This window comes from Pongo abelii, chromosome 14, assembly GCF_028885655.2.
Source record: "Pongo abelii isolate AG06213 chromosome 14, NHGRI_mPonAbe1-v2.0_pri, whole genome shotgun sequence".
Taxonomy (NCBI): Eukaryota; Metazoa; Chordata; class Mammalia; order Primates; family Hominidae; genus Pongo; species Pongo abelii.
The window spans coordinates 67,521,897-67,546,319 of record NC_071999.2 but is presented as its reverse complement, the minus strand read 5'-3'; the positions used below and the strand labels follow the sequence as shown (position 1 = coordinate 67,546,319).

Genomic DNA, 24,423 nt, shown 5'->3' with positions numbered 1-24,423 from the left:
TTTATTCCACCTTTAGAGTTTTTTTGGTTTAATTATTATTATTATTGTTATTTAATTTACAAGTACTGTCATAATAGTAAGGGAATGGTCTAGCTCTTTTTTGCTCTATTTGGTAAACCATGCTTTATACATTAACCAATTTTCAATTCTATGTTATACAAATTTTATTAAGACTTCTGTAAAATGATTTGTTGGCCTTTGACAAACCTGACAAAAACAAGCAATGGGGAAAGGATTCCCTATTTAATAAATGGTGTTGGGAAAACTGGCTAGCCATATGCAGAAAACTGAAACTGGACCCCTTGCTTACACCTTATACAAAATTTAACTCAAGATGGATTAGAGGCTTAAAGGTAAGACCTAAAAACCATAAAAACCCTAGAAGAAAACCTAGGCAATACCATTCAGGACATAAGCATGGGCAAAGACTTCATGACTAAAACACCAAAAGTAACTGCAACAAAAGCCAAAATTGACAAATGGGAACTAATTAAAATAAAGAGCTTCTGCATGGCAAAAGAAACTACCATCAGAGTGAACAGGCAACCTACAGAATGGGAGAAATATTTTGCAATCTATCCATCTGAAAAAAGTATAATATCCAGAATCTGCAAGGAACTTAAACATATTTACAAGAAAAAAACAAACAACCCCATCAAAAAATGGGTGAAGGATATGAACAGACACTTCTCAAAGAATACATTTATGCAACCAACAAATATGAAAAAAAGCTCATCATCACTGGTCATTAGACAAATGCAAATCAAAACAACAATGAGGTACCATCTCAGGCCAGTTAGAATGGCAATCATGAAAAAGTCAGGAAACAACAGATGCTGGAGAGGATGTGGAGAAATAGGAACTCTTTTACACTGTTGATGGGAGTGTAAATTAGTTCAACCATTGTGGAAGACAGTGTGGCGATTCCTCAAGGATCTAGAACGAGAAATACCATTTGACTCAGCAGTCCCATTACTGGGTATATACCCAAAGGATTATAAATCATTCTACTATAAAGACACATGCACACATATGTTTACTGCAGCACTATTCACAATAGCAAAGACTTGGAACCAACCCCAATGCCCATCAATGATAGACTGGATAAAGAAAATGTGGCACATATACACCATGAAATACTATGCAGCATTTAAAAAGAATGAGTTCATGTCCTTTGCAGGGACATGGATGAAGCTGGAAGCCATCATTCTCAGCAAACTAACACAGGAACAGAAAACCAAACACCGCATAGTCTCACTCATAAGTGGGAGTTGAACAATGAGAACACATGGACAAAGGGAGGGGAATATCACACATTGGGGCCTGTTGGAGAGTGGGCAACAAGGGAAGGGATAGCATTAGGAGAAATACCTAATGTACATGATGGGTTGATGGGTGCAGCAAACCACTGTAGCACACTTACACCTATGTAACAAACTTGCACGTTCTGCACATGTATTAAAGTATAATAAACTTTAATTTATTTAAATAAATTATACTTTAAGAACTTGAAGTATAATTTTAAAAAATAACAATTTGCTGGGAGGATTTTCCATTATCTAACTGGGGTTGCATAGGCAGATATTCTGGAATCAAAACATCATATTGCTTTTTTAAATCCTCTTTCATTTTTTTGACAAAAAGTTCATTAGAAATTTTTTTGACACAAAGTTCATTAGAAATTTTGATTCATATATTCAAAAAATTCTACTTCTATAACCAATTGGTATCATCAAAAATGTTAAATTGTAAAACAAATAAAATGAAAGAAGAAAGGGAAAGAAGGAAGGTGGGGGAGGGAGGGACGGACAGAGGAAGGAAGGAAGGAAGGAAGATGTTTTACTCAACATCAATAAAGTAATCTTTATTATTGATTAGTAAAGGATACAATCATAAGGAAAAGCATTAGTTCTGGTAGCCGAAAAATCAGATGTAGCTCCCTAAATTTACCATTTTCTTCACTTGCATGCATTTTGAGTGTAGTCATCAGACCCCTGTCTGGAAAGGAAAATCACTTAGATAAGGATTCTCTCAATTTTAAAAATACCTCAACAGTCACTAGCCACATTTATTTGCTGTTTATTCCCCATCCTCACTTCTCTTTCATTTTCACTTTATATGCAACTGTTCTAATGAATTTGATGAGGGCCATTTTATTTTTATGTGTTTATTTTGTGGTCATTTATTTTTATGTGTTCTGTAAACCTATGTACTGTTGTTTATGTATATTTTAGGTTAGTTGTACTGTGCAATAGATTTTATAACTTATATTTAGTTTTACACTCAAATATTTTTAAAAAATATTCATGTTACTTATGAATATTGATAACATTCAACCACATTCTTTGAGAAATTTTTCCTAATCCATTGCTTTAGAAATGGAAAACCAGATTTTTCTCATTCCTCACTACTGCAATCTCTAATAATATATGCATTATATATAATATATGTGTGTGTGTATATATATACACACACACCCATATTAACGTGTGAGCATATCTCTGTATACACAACAAAAAATAAGATTTCTGGATCACAGTGTTTATATGATCAGTTTGATCAAATACTGCCTGATTGCTTACCAGAATGGCTGCATCAGCTTTGTTCGTTGCCAGTTGTGCATGAAGCTTCCATATCCCTGACAACACATGGCATTACCTATCTTTATAATTTTTGGAATCCGATGAATGCAAAGTGTAGAGCAACACTGTTTTAAAATTGCATTAATTAATGTATACATTTGAACACATATTTATGTGTTTGATACTTTTTGACTTGCTTCTTTTATAAACTGCATTTTCCCTATTATTCTGTTTTAATCCCTTCATTTCGTTATTGGTATTTAGGAGTTCCTTACATATTTTAGATATTAGTAATGATTAGATTTTAGATGCTGTACATATTTTCTCTAAATAGGGTATTTATCTGTTAAATCTGTCTGTTAATTCTTAATTTTCACTTTAGTCTTTATGGTTCGTGTTCTTGATGTCTTGTTTAAAAAATCACACTTCAAAAGAGTTGAACTTGGGTGTTTGTGAACTATTTATCTTATAAATATTATTAAAATTTTAGGAGCTCTTCATTTCCAGCTTGAATTTGGATTGAGATTACAATGAATGTACAAATTTATCTTAGAAAATTAATGTCTTTATACATTTAAGTCATCCAAGCCAATAGCATGGAAAATCTCTCCAAGTCTTCTCCATTTAGTTCCTGTGTGATCCTTTTGTTTGTTTGTTTGTTTGTTTGTTTTTGAGACGGAGTCTTGCTCTGTCGCCCAGGCTGGAGTGCAGTGGCGTGATCTTGGCTCACTGCAAGCTCCTCCTCCCAGGTTCATGCTATTCTCCTGCCTCAGCCTCCAGAGTAGCTGGGACTACAGGTGCCCACTACCATGCCTGGCTAATTTTTTTGTATTTTTAGTAGAGATGGGGTTTCACCGTGTTAGCCAGGATGGTTTCAATCTCCTGACCTCGTAATCTGCCCACCTCGGCCTCCCAAAGTGCTGGGATTACAGGCGTGAGCCACCGTGCCTGGCCCTGTGTGATCCTTTTTAAGTTAATTTCTAAAATGTGTTTTTTATTGTAAGTATGTTATTTATATTTTCTAGTAGAGTATTGCTGATTTTGAAAATATAATTGATTTTTTAAACTGGTTTTTAGTCATCAATCTTTTTCAATAGTTTGCTGATCTTGTTGGTTTTCCTTGTTGAAGAAGAAGGCCAATGAACCCCAGGACTAAGAGCCCCAGATACTAGAAAACTATAATCAACCGTCTCTGTTTGCTCACTCCCCAACAGCCTATGTCTATGGGCAAGGACTCAACCGTACATCTTTATTTAAAAATCAGAACTGGAAGTATTATACAGTAATCCATCAGTTTACAAGGTTTGCAGGGATAGAGGTTGGAGAGATGCTTAAATGAGGTTTCATCAGGTTCTCTGCACCAAATGCTTTTATTCTGCTCTGAAATTTTTATGCCAACACTGACATTGGATGGTTTGTGCCTATAGCAGATAAATAAAGACAGAACTTAAAAAATCATATCCTCACTGCTGATCTTGGTGTGTTGTCACAAGCTGGCCATCACTCCATGTAAGTCTGGAATATCCTTAGATCTACCTTGCAATTTATCAGTGTTTTATTTGTTATTGATATACATTCTTCCCTCTCTTTTCTGTAGTTTCTAGGGCTGCTATTGAGGGGAAAAGCCAACAGTTGGTGCTAATTTCTCATTTTATCAACAGAAAGACTGCGTTTGATCTTTCGACTTATTATTTTTATTTGTATAAACATTTATACTTTGCTGAAGTTAAAATTCATTACTGATATAATAACAAAGTTTTAGGATAACATTCAATTAAAAGTAATCAAAGTTATTGAAGTTGAAATATCAGGCAAAATGAAATGAATAACAATTTCTTCTCCTGTAAAAAATTATACCAGGTTTTAAATTCTGAAACAAGCTGCTCCAATCGAACATCATATTTAGCTCAGTTATATGTCTCTAATCTTGGATTTGGATTATCCCTTATTTATTTATTTTTACATATATCTATCCTATTTTATTCAGCTTTCTGATTTTTTAGTTTTTAAATTCTTAAGTAATGTTAACCTTTATTTTAGATTCAGGGGTATATATGCAGGTTGGTTACATAGATATATTCTGTGATACTGACGACAGGGGTACAAATGATCCCATCACCCAGGTTGTAAGCATAGCACCCCATAGGTTTTTCAGCCCTTGTTCCTTTCACTCTTTCCCTCCTCTAATACTCCCCAGTATCTATGTTTTCCATATTTATGTTCATGTAGGATAGTCTATTTTTTATCACTCATTTCAATATTCCTTTAGAACAGTGATTTAATTTTATGTATCTCTGTGTACTGAGGTCTGAGAGCAGAGCTAGGCAGGTGGAACTGCACGACATATGCATTAATAACATAAATCGTGGCCGCCAAGTTGTTGATGAATAAACACAGAACAAGAAAGGTACATATTTTGGGTATTTTAGAAATTATTAAAGCATAGTTTTACAATAATTAAGAGTGATAGATCTTACAATTTGGATCAGTTACTAGCTCTGCTAGTTATTCAGAAACTATGTGATTAGCATCAATAGAATTAATTTTCCTTTTAGTTTCTCCATTTATAAAAAAGAGATAAGGATAATACCTATTGTTGTATTATATATATACTAACATTATAAAACATCTCAATATAAATGGACCTTTCTAAAACAATGGGCCTGTATTCTTCAATACCTTAACATCACAGAAAAATAAAGCTGAAGCATTTTTCTCTATTTAAGGAGACTAAAGACAAATGAAAACAAAATGCAATTCATGTTCACTCCTTGAGTGCCAGATTTTTTTGATAGCTATAAAGTACAACTTGGGTACACTTGAATTTAATATTGGTTTTATATTAGCTAATAATTGTTCAATTATTAATATTGTATTCTCCACAACTGCCACCTTAACATTTCCTTTAGTTTAACCAAACTTCAGATAGGCTTCTGCCTGCCTCCTCTAACCTCCCTTTTACCTTTAGTCCTTAGAAAATCAGATTGGCATAAGCAAAGAGCTTCCTCTCCTCTCTTTTTTTAGAGTATTTACTTTAGGTAACTTATAATTTAAAAATATTCTTCTGCCTCTTTAAGATCTAAAGCTTTTAAAAGCCTCTAGTCAGTTTTTGCAAACCACAACGTTTTAATTTTATTTTATTGTATTTAAGTTCTGGGATACATGTGCAGGATGTGCAGCTTCATTACATAGATAAACATGTGCCATGGTGGTTTGCTGAACCTATCAACTCATCCCCCAGGTTTAAGCCCAGCATGCATTAGCTATTTTTCCTGATGCTCTCCCTCCCCCACTCCCAGCAGGTGAACCCCAGTGTGTGTTGTTCCCCTCCCTATGCCCATGTGTTCTCATTGTTCAGCTCCCAATTATAAGGGAGAACATGTGGTGTTTGGTTTTCTGTTCCTGTGTTAATTTGCAGAGCATAGTGGCTTCCAGCTCCAACCATGTCCCTGCAAAACACATGATCCCACTCCTTTTCATGGCTTCATAGTATTCCATCGTGTATATGTACCACATTTTCTTTATCCAGGCTAGCATTGATGGGCATTTGGGTTGACTCCATGTTATTGCTATTGTGAATAGTGCTGCAATGAACATACACATGCATGTATCTTTATAAAAGAATTATTTATATTCCTTTGGGTATATATGCAGTATTGGGATTGCTCGGTTGTATTAGTTCATTTTCATGCTGCTGATAAAGACATACACAGACTGAGTAATTTATAAAGGAAAAGAGGTTTAATGGACTCAGTCCCACGTGGCTGGGGAGGCCTCACAATCATGGCAGAAGGCAAAAGTCACATCTTACATGGTGGCAGGCAAGAAAGAAATGGGAACTAAGTGAAAGGGATTTCCCCTTATAAAACCATCAGATCTAATGAGACTTCTTCACTACCATGAGAACAGTATGAAGGAAACCGCCTGAAGGATTCAATTATCTCCCACTGGGTCCCTGCCACAACATGTGGGAATTATGGGAGCAGCAATTCAAGATGAGATTTGGGTGGGGACACAGCCAAACCATATCATGGATCAAATGGTATTTCTGCTTCCAGGACTTTGAAAAATTGCCACACTGTCTTCTACAATAGTTAAACTAATTTACATTTCTGCCATCAGTGTAAAAGCATTCCTATTTCTCCACAGCCTTGTCAGTATCAATTGTTTCTTGACTTTTTAATAATCGCCATTCTAACTGGCATGTGATGGTATCTCCTGGTGTTTTTGATTTGCATTTCTCTAATGATCAGTGATGTTGAGCTTTTTCTCATATATTTGTTGGGCACATAAATGTCTTCTTCTGAGAATTGTCTGTTCATTTCTTTGCCCAGTTTTTAATGGGATTGTTTGCTTTTACCTTGTAAATTTGTCTAAGTTCTATGTAGATTCTGGATATTAGATCTTTGCCAGATAGATAGGTTAAATAATTTTTCTCTCATTGTATAGGTTGTCTATTCACTCTGATAATAGTTTCCTTTGCTGTGCAGAAACTCTTTAGTTTAATTAGATCCCATTTGTCAATTTCTTCTTTTGTTGCAATTCCTTTGATGTTTTTGTCATTAAACCTTTGCCCATGACTATGTCCTAAATGGTATTGCCTGGATTTTATTCTAGGGTTTTATAGTGTTGGGTTTTACATTTAAGAATTTAATCAATTTTGAGTTTAATTTTTGTATAATGTATAAGTAAGAGGTCCAGTTTTAATTCTCTGCAAATGGCTAGCCAGTTTTCCCAGCACCATTTATTAAACAGGAAATCCTTTCCGCATTGCTTGTTTCTGTCAGGTTTGTCGAAGATTGGATGTTTGTAGCTGTGCAGTATTATTTCTGAGTTCTTTATTCCGTTCCATTGATCTATGTGTCTGTTCTTGTACCAGTGCCATGCTATTTTGGTTACAATAGCCTTGTAATATAGTTTGAAGTCAGGTAGCATGATGCCTCCAGCTTTGTTGTTTTTGCTTAGGATTGTCTTGGATATGGGAGCTCTTTTTTGTTCCACATAAAATTTAAAGTAGTTTTATTCTAATTCTTTGAAAAATGTCAATGGTAATTTTATGGGAATATCATTGAATCTGTAAATTACTCTGGGCAGTATGGCCATTTTCATGATATTGATTCTTCCTATCCATGAGTATGTAATGTTTTTCCTTTTGTTTATGTCTTCTCTGATTTCCTTGAACAGTGGTTTATAGTATTCCTAGAAGAAGTCCTTCACTTCCCTTGTTAGCTGTATTCACTGGTATTCTGTTATCTTAGTAGCAGTTGTGAATGGAAGTTCATTCCTGATTTGGCTCTCTGCTTATCTATTGTTGGTGTATAGGAATGCTTGTGATTTTTGCACATTGATTTTGTATCCTGAGACTCTGCTGAAGTTGCTTATCAGCTTAAGAAGCTTTTGGGCTGAGACCATAAGCTTTTCTAGATATAGAATCATGTCATCTGAAAACAAAGACAGTTTGATTTCCTCACTTTCTATTTGAATATCCTTTAATTCTTTCTCTTGCCTGATTGTTTTGGCCAGAACTTCCAATACTATGCTGAATAGGAGTGTTGAGAGAGGGCATCCTTGTCTTGTGCCAGTTTTCAAAAGGAATGCTTCCAGCTTTTGCCCATTCAATATAGTATTGGCTGTGGGTTTGTCATATATGGCTCTTATTATTTTGAGTTGTGTTCCATCAATACCTAGTTTATTGAAAGTTTTTAACATGAAGGGATTTTATTGAAGGCTTTTGTGTGTGTGTCTGTTGAGATAACCATGTGGTTTTTGTGTTTAGTTTTGTTTTTGTGATGAATTTCATTTATTGATTTGCATACTTACATCTCAGGGATAAAGCCAACTTGATTTTGATGTGCTACTGGATTTGGTTTGCCAATATTTCACTGAGAATTTTTGCATCGATGTTCAGGAACATTGGCCTGAAGTTTTCTTTTTTTGGTGTATCTCGGCCAGGTTTGGGTGTCAGGATGATGCTGGCCTCATACAATGAGTTATGGAAGAGTCCCTCCTTTTTAATGGTTTTGAATACTTTCAGAAGTAATGGTACCAGCTCCTCTTTTTATCTCTGATAGAATTCAGCTGAAAATTCATCTTGTCCTGGCCTCTTTTTTGTTGGTAGGCTACTTATTACTGTCTTAATTTCAGAACTTCTTTTTTGTCTATTTAGAGATTCAACTTTTTCCTGGTTCAGTCTTGGGAGGGTGTATGTTTCCAAGAATTTATCTATTTCTTCTTCTAAATTTTCTAGTTTATTTGCATAGAGGTGTTTATAGTATTCTCTGATGGTTGTTTGTGTTCCTATAAGGTCAGCAGTGATACCCCTTTATCATTTTCATTGTGTCTATTTTATTTCTCTCTCTTTTCTTCTTTATAAGTCTAGCTAGTGGCATATCTATTTTATTATTTTTTCAAAAAAACAACTCCTGGATTCATTTATTTGTTTGAAGGGTTTTTAATTTTTTTTCATCTCTATCTCCTTCAGTTCCACTCTGATCTTTGTTATTTCTTGTCTTCTGCTAGCTTTGGGGTTTGTTTGCTCTTGTTTCTCTAGTTCTTTTGTGTATGATTCGGTTTGCAAAATTAGGATGTAGGTTTGAGATTTTTCTAGCTTTGATGAAACCACAATTTTTTTAAGGACCTGGGAGCCATTCCTTTGCAAGGAATATAGTGTTCCTATCTCTGAATTTTTGTAGGAGAGTAGACACCTAATTTTTATGTGTTTTGCTCCAAGCAGTAAAACCACCTTCTGTCACAAAGATAAAAGAAAGTTGACTTTTACTTTGGTTAAGAATAATCAGCAAACACAGAAAGTCGACCCCAGCTTTTAAAAACCCTGCCATCGCTTCGGTGGAGGTGAATTCAGTCTATGTTCTGATCTCTCTCCAGGATTGCAATAGAAATTGAGTAGAGTTTTTCTTAACTATTTACCTTAGACTGGTGAAATTTTTCCTTTGGCAGTATTAATGTTAACTTTTCTGAGTTTGGTAATTATATTTTGATATGTAGGGCAATGTCCATGTTATTAAGACATACTTAAGTGTTTAGGGGTGAAGCATCAGATAATAACAACTATCCAATGATTTAGCAAAATCTCTCTCTCACACACACACACACACACACACACACACTCTGTGAAAGCAAAGTGAGAATGAGAGTGAGAGAGAGAGAGAAGAGAGATACTGGTGAATAATCAGATGGTGAAATGGAATGAATGGACATGGCCTTATGAGACAGTATATACAACATATTACCACATCTGTTATAGCGATTCTGGGGGCATGGTCCTCTTCATCCCTTAATTATAAGAAAATCTTTGTCTCTGTTTAGGACTTGATTTTCTTTTCTGATGGAAAAAAATGATTAAAAATGCTTATGTCTAAGCATTATATTCTATGATTGTATTATCTTTAATTTACACCTGGAGGTGATTAATTAACATTTGAAATACATTAACAGAATCAGTGTAACAGATGTGCTTTCCTGTACCTATTAAATATCATTATTGATACCTGTACCAGAGGGCGTTTCAATTAACCAGAGAAATATTAAAAATCAGTTTTATTCACGAAATGAATGGTGTTCAAGAAAAATGCTTGGGACACACTGTCTTTGTTTTTATTGGTCTCACAGTTTTATGGAGCTCACTTTTGTTATGAGAATGAGTTACAAGAAACTGGAAAGCTGATCTTTGAATACCTGCTAAGCAGTGCTCAGACTCTAATTTCCATTAGTCCTGTTTTTCCCCTACTTCATAGAAGACACTGTCTCCTCATGTAATTTCTGCTTCTGGATAGATGAAGTGCCAGCCTTTCAGTGAACCTATTAAAAACAGGACTAGTGCATTTTTGGCAGAATTTACTCTAATACTTGTTTTCATAATTATATTCTACATATTAGTGAAGTTAGAAAATACCTCTGGATAGTCCACCACTCAAGTTAATTAATATTTACCAAAAGAATTTTGCAATTAAGAACCACTACTAGATTGGCTTTGATTAGTTTGCAACATTAGTTTTTAGGACTGTTGTGAGAATTGAAAGAGATAATACATATATGTTGCTTATAATATTACCTATTATATTCTAAAATTCAATAAATTTCAGATATTATTTTATACTAACATTAAAACATGTGCTACTTCTATTTTTTATTTTTAAATGTTTGGTTGAGACAAGGTCTTGTTTTATTGCCCAGGGTTGTCTTGAGCTCCTAGTCTCAAACTATTCTCTACCTCCCAAAGTGCTGAGATTACAGGAATGAGTCACCACTCCTGGCTAGTATATATGCAACTTAATAAAAAATGTCGATATTTATTTTTTAAAATTACAACAGTCCTGCCATAAAATCACGCTTATTTAGTAATACACTTTATCAGACAGGATTGCTGCAGTAAACAGGATTCTCCTAATGGTTCAAATGAAGGGAATATTTACAGATTTACGAGCAGGTTTAGCAGAATATAGAAGAGATGATGAGCTATTCAGAGAAAAGCAACTGCGAGGAGCTATTATAACACCTACGTCTGTGTTGTTAAGGGTAGAAAATGGTGTTAGAAAAATCTGAGAAGTGTACTCAGAAATGCTGTAGTCCAGGAAGGGAACAACTATTCTCTGACAGGCAGTGCTAAAACATGAAGAGAATGGGAACGAATGGCTGACCTTCCTCTTTCTCTGATCTGTCAGTAACTTGCATTGCACATATAACAGAAAGCCAGAGAGCAACGGAGCCCAGATGATGTAAACCACAGGCTCAGCCTCCAGGACGTCCAGGAAGGCACAGAGAGTCGGATAATTTAAGGCAATCAGGAAATAAGCTGTCCACATTCTTTTATTGTCATATGCAAATTTTATAGTGTTAAAAATATTTGCAACAGATGGCAAACTATATAAACCATTCTCCGTTTTTTTTTGTTGTTTAAAACTGACACAGACACAATGAAACCCTTATGTCTGTCGGTTAATGCTTTGTGAGGCATAGGTTAGTTCAAACCTCAATCCAAACTGTTGAGCACCTCTCCTATCTGTAAATAATGTCTTCGTGCACTAAGGCTTTAAATTTCTATGACTATATAAGCATCTTCACTGACATGAACTTTTTTTCTTTGGTTTCTCATTCTACAATGTTTGGTATTTCTCTCTTTAAAACAAATGATTTCTCATTTGACACGTGATAAAAATAAATGTTTCATTTACCACCACATTAAAATAAGTTGACAAAAGTTCTTTATTGTTATTTCCTGTCACTGTTTCTTCATCAGGCTTTTTTTTTTTTTTCCTTTCACATTCAGTGTAATAGTAATCAATATGCCCTCGGAATGTATTATGTTTTATGGTTATATTTTCTCCAAATTCAAGCTATGGAAGTTAATATTTTATATAGATCTGTATACGTTACAGAAAAATAAGTGATAGTGCACTTAGGGAAGGTACACTAACTACAGATAGACATCACATTCCACCAAATGGCACATCTATTCTGTACTGAATCTTGCTAACTGTATTTTTAGAGTGTTTTAAACATTTTAGAGTAATGTACCCGTTTGAGTCTAATTGAATGTTAAAAAAGGCAAAGGGAAAAAAAAAACATGTCTACATTAAAAGGCTGAGATACAGTGTTTTTACTTTAAGAAAGAAAATAAACTTTAGGCATTTAAGAAATCAGTTTTTTGTTACTGAAAGTGATCAAAATAGGCATTTAGAAAGTTAATTAAGAAGCATATTCTAAGCATCCATGTGTTAAAAATAGTACACTTTTAACGTTTAGACTTTTGTTGTGGTATTAGTCATGCAACTTGGTGCTTATTTCCAAATACGGTTTGGCTGTTATAGAATCTTTGCATGTGGATATGAATTTTTGAATTAGCTTTTGAAGTTCTTCAAAAATTCTACTGGGATTTTGATAGGGATGCATGAATATATAGATAAGTTTGAGAAAGACTGATGTATTAACAATATCAAGTTTTGCAAACTAACAATAATATGTATTTCTCAATTTTTTATTTTATAACTACATTATTTTGTATTTTTATTGATTTATTTTTTTTTAATTGTAACTTTTATTTCAGCTACAAAGGGTACACGGGTATATTGCCCCAGGTGGTGAACATAGTACATTATAGGTAGTTTTTAAATCCATGCCCCACCCCCTCCATCCCCCACTAGCAGTCTACAGTGTCTACTGTTCTCATGTTTATGTCTGTGTGTACTCAAGGTTTAGCTCCCACTTACAAGTAAGAACATGTTGTATTTGGGTTCCTCTTCCTGCAGTAACTCTCTTAGGATTATGACCCCCAGCTCCACTCCAGTTGCTGCAAATAACATGATTTCTTTCTTTTTTTTTCTTTTTTTTTTTTTGAGACGGAGTCTCGCTCTGTCGTCCAGGCTGGAGTGCAGTGGCGCGGTCTCGGTTCACTGCAAGCTCCGCCTCCCGGGTTCACGCCATTCTCCTGCCTCAGCCTGCTGAGTAGCTGGTACTACAGGCACCCGCCACTACACCAGCTAATTTTTTATATTTTTAGTAGAGACGGGGTTTCACCTGTGTTAGCCAGGATGATCTCGATCTCCTGACCTCGTGATCTGCCTGTCTCGGCCTCCCAAAGTGCTGGGATTACAGGCGTGAGCCACCGCACCAGGCCGATTTCATTCTTGTCATGGCTGCATAATATTCGATGGTGTGTATGCACTACATATACTCTGCAGATTATCCAATCCACCACTGAGAGACACCTAGGATGATTCTGTCTTCTCTATTGTTAGTGCAGTGATGAACACCTGAGTTCATGTGTCCTTTTGGTATAATGATCTATTTTATTTTGGGCGTATACCAGTAATCCCAGTACTGGGATTGCTGGGTTGAATGGTAGTTTGTTTTAAGGTCATTGAGAAATCTCCAAACTGCTTTCCACAGTGCCGGAACTAATTTACATTGTCACCAAAAGCATATGTGTTCTCTTTTCTTTGCAGCCTCACCAGCAGCATCGGTTGTTTTGTAACTTTTTGATAATAAACATTCTAACTGGTGTGAGATGTTATCTCTTTGTGGTTTTAATCTGCATTTCTGGGATGATTAGTGATGATGTACGTTTTTCAAATATTTGTTAGCTGCTTGTATGTCTTCTTTTGAAATGTGTCTGTTTATGCGTTTTGTACATTTTTTAATGGAGTTATTTGGTTTTGGCTTTTTGATTTGTTAAAGTTCCTTATAGATTTTGGATATTAGACCTTTGTTGGATGCATAGTTCATGAATATTTTCTCCCATTCTGTAGGTTGTCTGGTTCTTTTTTTTTTTTTTTGGAGACAAAGTGTCACTCACTCTGTCGCACAGTCTGAAGCGTAGTGGCACAATCTCGGGTCACTGTAACCTCCACCTGCCGGGTTCAAGCAATTCTCCTGCCTCATCCTCCTGAGTAGCTGGGATTATAGGTGCCTGCCATTATGCCCTGCTAATTTTTGTATTTTTAGTAGAGATGGGGTTTTACCATGTTGGTCAGGCTGGTCTTGAACTCCTGACCTTAAGTGATCTGCCCACCGCGGCCTTCCAAAGTGCTGGGATTACAGGCGTGAGCCACTGTGCCAGGCATAGGTTGTCTGTTTATTCTGTTGATACAGTTTATTTTGCTGTGCAGAACTTAAATCTTTAATTTATTTTAGTAATATTTAGGTTATTTGTAATGTGATTACTTAGTTAGCTTAAAATTTATCAACTTGCTATTATTTTCTGTTTGTTCCATCTGTTCTTGTCTCCTTCTTTCCCTCTGCCTCTGCCATTTTTTGATTGAGTGATGCTTTCTATTAACTCTGTCTTCCAGAACACTCATTAGCTATAACTCTGGTTTTTTATGTTAGTGTTTGCTTTAGTGTTCATAGTGCACATCTTTAATTTATTATCCTTTTCCTTCATACTGTGATGATCCACTACATTCTTAAAATAAACCTTCAAAATTTTATTCAGTTACCCTACTCCTAGCCCTTGCGTTATTTTTGTCATATAATATTTAAATATATTACCTTTATTTACATCTTGGAGTGTTTAGTTAACATTTTAAATAGAGTAATTAGACTCAATGTAACAAATGGGCCTACATGAGCATCAAATACTATGTCACTATTAAGGACACTATATTGTTACTATGTTTAACTAAAGTCAATTGTCCTCTAAAGGTATTTAATAATAAGAAAAGTCTTATATATTTAATTATGTTTTTACCATTTCTAATATTCTTCCTTCCATTAGGTATATCTGAATACCCATCTGGTATCATTTTGCTTCTGTGGCAGGCAGTCCTCAAGATTGTCCCATGATCCCCAATTCTTGATATCTACAACATACGTATTTTCCTCTTACATTGTACTCCAGCTATATGATGAATCCTGAGCCAGTGCTATGCAGATAACCTACTCATAAATTCTTCACAATATGAAGCTTTCTGAATTAATAAATATCTATTGCTTTAAATTGCTAAGCATTGTATGGATTGTTATGCCACAGTATATAAATAATAAAGATTTTGATAACTGGAAGTAAAGCGTTGTGATCTAGGAGTGGCTTTGAAATGACAGTAGGTATTAGTGAGGATCTAAAATGACTTGAAGAGAGTGACATAAATGTTATTTTAAAAATCTGGGCAGAGATAGCCATCTAGTTTCATTTTTCTGCATATGGTTAACCAGTTTTCCCAGTACCATTTACTGAAGAGACTGTCCTTTTCCCAGTGTATGTTCTTGGTGCTGTTGGTGAAATTTGTTGGTTTATAAAAAAAAAAGAATGTACGTTTTGGTGCTCTATTGGTTCTCTATTCTGTCTTATTGTTTATGTGTCTGTTTTTATTCTAATATCATGCTGTTTTGAGTTAGTATAGCTTTGTAGTATATTTTGAAGTCAGATAATGTGATGCCTCCAGCTTTGTTCTTTTTGCTCAGGATTCCTTTGGCTATTCAGAATCTTTTGTGGTTTCATATGAATTTCAGGACTGTTTTATCTATTACTGTGAAGAACATCACTGGTATTTGGAGACTGATTTCATTGAATCTGTACATTGTTTAAGGTAGTTTTGGCATTTTCACAATATTAATTCTTCCAATCAATAAGCATGGAATATCTTTCCATTTTTTGTGTCCTTTTTAATTTTCTTCATCAGTGTTGGGAAAAATAGATAATAACCATATGCAGAAAAGTAAAACTACACTTCTATCTCACATCATATACAAAAAGCAAATCAGAATTAACCAAAGATTTAAATCTAAGACCTGAAACTATAAAACTAACAGAAGAAAATGTTGGGAAAATGCTCAAGGACATTGGTCTGGGCAACGATCTTTTGAGTAAGATCTCAAAAGCATAGGCAACAAAAGCAAAAATAGACAAATGAGATCACATCAAGCTGAAAAGATTTTACAGACCAAAGGAAACAATCAACAAAGTGAAGAGACAACGCACAGAATTGGAGAAAATATTTGCAATTTATTTATCTGACAAGGGATTCATAACCAGAATAGACAAGAAACTCAAACAACTCAATAGCAATATTGTAGGAACATTGGGGTGTTGCTTTTCTAGCCAGAAACCTCTGTGGCCAGTGGTGCCTTTGCCTGAGTTTTGCTCAGGCCCACTGGGCTCATTCAGCCCACTCAGCCTGGCAGGCTGTGATCGGGTCATGATACAGGCCTGGATTCCATGCCTACCAAGGGCAAGCCAGGTGTGGAGTGGCAAGGGATATGTGAGCCAGCAAGTGTGGGGTCTGCCCACTGAGCACAGTCAGACATGCTGGCTGCTGCAACGGGGAGGGCAGCCCCAAGTACCCGCATGGGCACCAGTTCTCTGTGAGGCTGCAGCTGGACCTGGCACACTGCAAACAGCTTCCACAGCTGCCACTGGGAAATGCAGTGGTGCCCAGAAGCTTGGAGATTCCAGGAACTGCAAGGCCCCAAAGAAGGAGTCACATCCCTGGCTTGGGGAGCTCCCAGGTCTGGGTCCCCAAAGGATTACAGCTCTTCTCTCCTTCTCTTTACCCACAATGTGATAATAAAGGGTGTGTTTAGCCGTGTTTGTGTCACAGCTCTTACAGCCATGCCATTCAGCCAGTCCCAAGTCCTTGTCCTGCATGCAGGAAGAATGAGGTATGTGGATAAGTGGAGGGAGAGCAAGGTGAAGAGGAGCTTTATTAAGTGACAGAATAGCTCAGAGGAGGCCCTGGAGAAGGTGGCTCCTCTCTGTAGGCAGGTCTTCACATGGAGTGTTCAGTTCTCAGCAGACAGGAGGCCCTGGAGCCTGGTAACTCCTCCATGCCGCTGATCATCCCAATGTCTGCTCAGCTCTGGCTGAGCCCAGGCTTTTATAGGTCTCAGAGGGTAGGAAGTGCACACTGATTCGTCCACGAGTGGCTATGAGTGGGCCCCAAAAAGGCACCACAAGTTCCCACTCCTGTCTGTGGGACTGGCAGCCTGGCCCCCAGCATTCAGGACCTCCCTGGTCTGAAGGTAGAGCCTCACCAGGGACCCATCCCCTTCCACCCAAGAACCTGTCTGCCTCCTGGTGCCATTCATGGTGTCCAGTCTGTAGGTGCCAAGAGGCACCTGCAGGCCAGTGAAGAGCTGCCCTCAGCCCCCCATTAGCTTCCGTCCTGTGCTCAGTGGCACCCAAAGTTTGGAGGGAGCTGAGGTGGCAGGGGGCTGGAATGTCAGCACTTCCCCAAGCATGTGCACACCTGTCCAGGCTGTGACAGCACCCAGGCTTGGCCCCAACTTTGTTCTGAGATCAGAGTGGGCACTGACAGCAGGGAGAAGCCAGGCAGTGGGAGCAAACATTTCCAGGCCTTCAAGGGTGGGGGGGACTTTCCTAGGCCCCCAAGAGTGCGGGGATGCCTGGGTCCACAGCTGCAGTTTGGGTGGCTCCAGCTGTGGTGGGGGCGGGGCGCGGACATCAGAGCTCCTTCCTGCTCCATGGCGCAGGAGGCCCAGGTCTGCCGGTTAGGCAGCGGCAACTGACCCTGGAGAGCAGGGCTCCTGCCTGCTCCTGGTCCCCTCAAGTGTACAGGGAGGCCCAGGAGGGTGGGGCTCCTGCCAGCTCCATGGAGCAGGAAGCCTGGGTTCACAGCCATGATTTGGGCAGCTGTTGCAGCACCCGGAGACTTCCTGCCCCACCAATACAGGAGAAGTGGGACTCTCATTTGTCCCCAGCTCCTGGCTCCACGGATGTGCAGCAGTGTGCAGCCCCAGTCGTGCCTCCCTGCTGCAGCCAGCGTGGTGGCAGCAGCTGCTCTAGTTGGGCCTCTGCTGCCATCAGCAATAAACCCAAATAATCTGATTGAAAATAGGCAAAGTATCTGAATAGACATTTTTCAAAAGAAGACACACAACTAAGCATATGAAAAAATATTCAACAGGCCGGGGCACAGTGGCGCACACCTGTAATCCCAGCACTTTGGGAGGCCGAAGAGGGTGGATCACCTGAGGCCAGAAGTTTGAGACCAGCCTGGCCAATGTGGTGAAAACTCTTCTCTACTAAAAATACAAAAAAATTAGCCGGACGTCGTGGCTGGTGCCTGTAATCCCAGCTTCTCGCAAGACTGAGGCAGGAGAATCACTTTAACCCAGGAGGCGGAGGTTTCGGTGAGCCGAGATCGCGCCATTGCACTCCAGCATGGGCAACAAGAGTTGGCAACTCCAACTCAAAAAAAAAAAAAAAAAAAAGTTAAGCACCACTAATCATCAGAGAAATGCAAATCAAAACCATAGTGGAATATCATCTCACTGAAGGTGAAATGACTAGTAAAAAAGGGAATAACTGATGCTGAAAGGGATGTGGAGAAGGGGGAACCCTTATACACTGTCGGTACCAATGTAAATTAGTACAGCCACTATGGAGGTCCTCAAAAAACTGAACCTAGAACTACAACATGATCCAGCAATCCCACTACTGTGTATATATCTACAGGAATAGAAATCAGTATATTGAAGAGTTTTATGGACTCCCGTGTTTACTGCAGCATTATTCACAGTAGTCAAAATATAGAATCAACCTAAGTGCCCATCAATGGATGAATGAAGAAAGAAAATGTGATATATATGCACAGTGGAATATTATTTAGCCCTGAAAAAGAATGAAATTCTATCATTTGTAGCAACATAGATGGAACTGGAAGGCACTATATATTAAGTGAGTTAATCCAGTCACAGAAAGACAATCATCGTATATTCTCACTCATATTTAGGAGCTAAGAAAGTGAATACATGAAAGTAGAAAGTAGATTGGTGGTTACCACCTAGCATAAAGAAAAGATAATAGTTTAAGGTGATAGATATCATAATTACCCTGATTTGATCATTATACTTAATATAAACGTGTCAAATTATCACATGTAGCCCAAAATATGTACATATGTTAAATAAATACTGGGGTGGGTTCCTGTGATGTAGTGGCAGAAATTAAGCAAGACTGTCATTTGCAGTTACGTGGAAGTTAGAAGTGCCTTGATAAACTGGATTTATAAGCTAGGGAGAATTCCAAACAGATTATCAAAAGAGCTAGTTAATTACTTTCTATTTCTTATTGTAAGATATGAGAAACAAACAAACTGAAGAAATAATTTTTCAAAACACCCCCACATATTTGAAAGTTTTAAAAATCCTTAGCCTTTTTAGGTGTCAAAAGGTACAAAATTAATGAATGGCTTCCGATCAAAGATCAAATCCAGGGCACTGCAGTTAGAAAATAGTGGCACCTAAGGTGTGATTGTAAAAATCTTTTGTTCAAATCTCATAAACATCCACATTGGTACCTCATAATGCTATACGGTTAGAAAAGGCTCTAAAAAAATATTAAGGATGTGTTTCACATATTCTCTCAATCCATTATTATGGCTTCTAGGAAGATGACAGTGTTGTGCCCAGGCAGAGGCCCATTTAAAGTTAAGAATATCTTACTTTGAAAAGACTTGTTGGTGTGACTTTTGTTTTTTATTATTATTTTTTGAGACAAAGTCTTGCTATGCTGTCTAGGCTGGAGTGCAGTGGTGTGATCTCGCCTCATTGTAACCTCCACCTCCTGGATTCAGGTGATTCTCCTGCCTCAGCCTACCGAGTAGCTGGGATTACAAGCATGTGCCACCACACCTGGCTAATTTTTGTACTTTTATTAGAGATGGGATTTTGCCATGTTGGCCAGGCTGGTCTTAAACTCCTGGCCTCAAGTAATACTCCTGCCTAGGCCTCCCAAAGTGCTGGGATTACAGACATTAGCCGCTGCACCTGGCCTGTTGGTGTGAATTTTGTTGAACTGAGTGAACTGCAGTAAGATTCACAGAAGATTTGCAAATATTTTAAAATAATCATATATGAAGAAATATTGCCAATGTGAACTGAAAGAGGCACAGACCAGACAAATAGAAAGAAGCCTTTGCATTCCTCTCCCAACCTGTTCTGCTTTTGAGAAGCAGGCTGAGAAAATTATTCTGCTGCAAACATGTCCTAACTTTCAAGGAAAAGAAGAATGAGAAGGTAGAACCTGGAGCCCAGATGGTAGAGCTGAGAGCCACGGAGAATTTTTTTGTTTTTTTTTTTTGAGATGGAATCTCACTCTGTTGACCAGTCTGGAGTGCAGTGGTGCAATCTTGGCTTACTGCAACCTCTGCCTCCTAGGTTCAAGTAATTCTCCTGCCTCAGCCTCCTGAGTAGCTGGGATTACAGGAGTACACCCACCACGCCTGGCTAATTTTTGTATTTTTTTTAGTAGAGACGGGGTTTCACCATGTTGGTCAGGCTGGTCTCAAATTCCTGATCTCGTGATCTGCCAGCCTCGGCCTCCCAAAGTGCTGGGATTATAGGCATGAGCCAACGTGACCGTCCTGCCATGGAGAATTTTCTCAGGCATTGAGAGCTAATCAAGGAACTTCCAACATTTACCTGGCAGGATTTCAGAATTGACATGAATGAGGGCTTGCTTTTGCCTTTTATTTTATCCCCTTTTGAATGTGAGGATCTATAGTGGATTTTCTATGTATATCCCATGATTAAATTTTGTGTGGGTGAGGGTTGAATAAATTGTAAAATGTCATAGGTTATGAGAAGCATATAGCTGAGGGGCTGTACTAAATAAAACAAACCTCAGGAGCAAAATCCAGCCTTAGACGTAATTCAGATGACAAGATTCTGTATTTTGAGGTGATGTTTTAATGAGATGAGATTTTGTAGGCCTTGAGAAAGTATGCATATATTTTGCAGGTTGGAGTTATATTAATCCTTGGGGTCCAAAGGGCCGACTGTGGTAGTTAACCTCAAGGTGGCCCCAGTGATTCCCAAGTCCTATAATCATACCTTTGTGTAGTATCCTACCTCACAATGCCAGGGTTTGTATGTGAGACTAACATACAGTCTAAGTGATGGACGACACTTCCAAGGTGAGGTTATAAAAGATTATAGACTTCATAATGACCACTGGATCTCTCGCTCTGTTTCTGATCACTTGTTCTGTGGTAACTCAGTCAACATGTCATTAGGACAGTGATGCACCCTTTAGAGAAACCCATTATGACAAGGAATGGAAACCTCTGGCTAGTAGCCACTAGGGATTGAAGTTTGCTAGCAATCAATTGCATGACCATGTTAGCAGATTCTCAAGCCCCCACTGAGTGTTAAAATAACCAAAATCGGCCAGGCACGGTGGCTCATTCCTGTAATCTCAGCACTTTGGGAGGCCGAGCTGGCGGATCACGAGGTCAGGAGATGGAGACCGTACTGGATAACACGGTGAAACCCTGTCTCTAATAAAAAATAGAAAAAAATAGCCGGGTGTGGTGGCGGGTGCCTGTAGTCCCAGCTACACTGGAGGCTGAGGCGGGAGAATGGCGTGAACCCGGGAGGCGGAGCTTGCAGTGAGCCAAGAGCGTGCCACTGCACTCCAGCCTGGGCGGCAGAGTGAAACTCTGTCACAAAAAAATAAAAAATAAAAAATAAAAATAAAAAATAAAATAAAATAAAATAATAACCAAAACCCCAGCATGACTAAATATCTGTGTAAGTCTTTGTCCCAGAGCCCCCCAGCTAACCCATTCTTGGACTCTGAAGTCTCAGAAAGTTTATTAGATAATAAATCCTTATGGTTTTAAGATGCTATGTTTTGGGGTAATGATTTATACATGAATAGACATGCAATACATCATCTACCTGAGGAAATTCCTTTAATATTTCTTGTAGTGCAGTTGTGCTGGTGATTAATATTTTCTGTTTTTATATTTATAAAAAAACTTCATTAACATTTTGAAAGACATTATTAATAAATATAGACGTCTTGGTTAACAGCCTCTTTTCCTTTCAGTATTTTAAAGATGGCTTCTTTCTCTTCTGCATTGTTTTTAATAAGAAGTGTCCTATTATTCCTACCTTTGTTCCTCTACATTTAATGTACTTCTATCTCTGACAGCTCTATTTTTTTACTTTTAAACACCAAGTTTGAAGCGTTTGATTATTATGATAGGTAACTTCTAAGATGACCCCAACATTCTTTACTTTCTGGTATTTAAGTGCTTGTGTAATTCCCTATACTTAAATTTGTGGGTTGGACTTGGCTTCAAATCAAATAAATATCAAAAATGTAATGGGATATCACTTTTATGATTAGGTTATATAAGATGGTGACTTCTATCTTGCTTACAGAATCTCTCTTTTGTTGGATTGATGAAACAAGTTGCTATGTTAGAGAGTCCCATCTGGCAAGGAACTGAAGATGTCCTCCAGTCAACAGACAGCAAGGAATTAAGCCTTTTACATCAACAATCCTTGAAGAAATGAATCCTGCAAACAACACCTAAGTGGGCTTGGATCTGGATCCTTCCCCAGTCAATTCTTCAGATGAGACTTAAGCACCAGTTGGTATTTTGATTGAAGCCTTGTGAGACACCCTGAAGCAAAAAACCCACATAAGAAACCAACAGAAACTGTGAAATAATAGATGTGTGTTGCTTTGAGCAACAAAGTTTTAGGGTAATTTGTTATGGAAAAATAAATATTATAATGTGCATGAATAAACTTTTGTTATTCAAACTAACCATTATAATCATTGTCTATAATGAAGTCTTAAATGGGAGAGGCCTTTGAATTGACTTACTTTGAATAATCTTTTGCTGACATATGTTTTCCATGCTGGCAGAATTAATACTTAATGTATAGTAATTCCTTTACTTGTAATAGTCATACACATTTCCAAATGACATGTATTTATTGGAATATTTTGAATCAATAAAGTTAATATGAAGAATATTTGGGTTTTAACTACTTGATTGCTCTATTTGAAAAAGTTATTACAATTTAATGAATCTCATATTGTATATTTGCATAGGATTTTCAATTCAGATTTCTTTGTAAAAAAATATTGTAAATGAAGTAACCCTCTGACAAATAAATGTGGATTTTGTCTGAAAGCAGATCAAATAAATGCGTTTGGTTATATGGACCCCTAAGAACAATTCCAAGCACCTTTGGAGGATGTGGCTCATTTCTATATAAACATATAAATTTGTAGCTATATAAGAACATACCATGCACACTAATCTCAGATGTATAAAAAGTAGTTAAGAATCTTTAAAGTATACTGGGTACCATACAGCAAAAAAACCTTTTAAAGTGGTTCAGAATGTAACTTTTTCATGTTGGGTTGTGGAAATTAAAAAACTGTTTTAGAAATGTCTTTGATAACAAGAGTAGTTCCCAAGGCTTGTCTATCAGAAACAGCTGATATTAAGATATCTACATAGTAATTTTTCCTAACTTTAGTAATCTGTCATTTTTTAGTTATGATAATCTTACAGGCCGACTCTGAATCACAATTACTCTTTATTAACATGGCCTAGGCTGATCTATATTCCAACAACTAGTTGTCTTTGTATATAAATATAGGTATACATAGATATATACATATACAGATATAGATATATGGCTACATATCCTCGATTCCTACTACATTGAAGTAATTATTTACCTTTCCCACTGGGGAGTCTGGATTTATTCCTCTCTTGACTGGAGTTAGTGGCCAAACGGGCTTATTTACCATCTTTTGCTTGGGAAAATTTCTAATCAGCTTATTTTGGCAATAAGCAAATTCTGCACCTGAAGTCTGGAAATCAAACTCCAATTTAAGATAACTGCCAAATCATAGTAATAATTGAAGTAACTGAAAAACTGCAATCTAAAAGCTAGCATGGTATACCAAAAGTGTATTACCTCAGCCTGTGAGGCAATCTGCTCATGAACACTTTGGGTTACATCCTGAAACCATTTTTTATTTTGAGTTCTCACTCATTTTGAGCCACAAGTTTCTTAGAAATTATGGGGAAGATAATGAGATTGTAATATGAGGATATATTTGAAGATTATTCAAATTTTATTAAAAAATCTATTGCTTATTGAAAGTCAGCAGAAGGTACTTTAAAAAAAATAGACCCTTATAGTTTTAAAAAGATATTATTATAGAAATATTTTAAAAGTATTTCTTTTTCTCAGAATTTCTTTTATATAAGAAATCTAGTAGTAATCTCTTATATAAGGGCATTTATGACTCAAATATTTTACAAGACTTCCTTGATGTTCTAGGTTATGATTTATCCAGAAAGAAATCCAGCCCATGCTTAATCTGCTGAGTGGTGTGTTCTTCAGTGTTCATATCAAATAGTTGGGCTTGGCTGGGTGCTGTGGCTCACGCCTGTAATCCTAGCACTTTGGGAGGCCAAGGTGGGCGGATCACGAGGTCAGGAGATCGAGAACATCCTGGCTAGCATGGTGAAACCCTGTGTCTACTAAAAATACAAAAAATTAGCCAGGCGTGGTGGTGGGCACCTGTAGTCCCAGCTACTCG

General features: G+C 37.3%; 1 long non-coding RNA gene across 2 annotated transcripts in view; it reads left to right on the top strand.

The window, feature by feature from the left end:
- Nucleotides 1-22,627, top strand: part of LOC129049549 (uncharacterized) — a 54,392-nt gene extending 31,765 nt beyond the window's left edge. The window contains exon 4 of one of the 2 annotated variants that reach the window (XR_008512719.2): nt 22,230-22,627. This is a non-coding gene — a long non-coding RNA (uncharacterized LOC129049549). Of the gene's footprint in view, nt 1-14,814; nt 15,104-22,229 lie in introns of those variants that run through there. The other variant, XR_008512718.2, reaches the window with a different exon arrangement.
- Nucleotides 22,628-24,423: the final 1,796 nt, after the last annotated feature.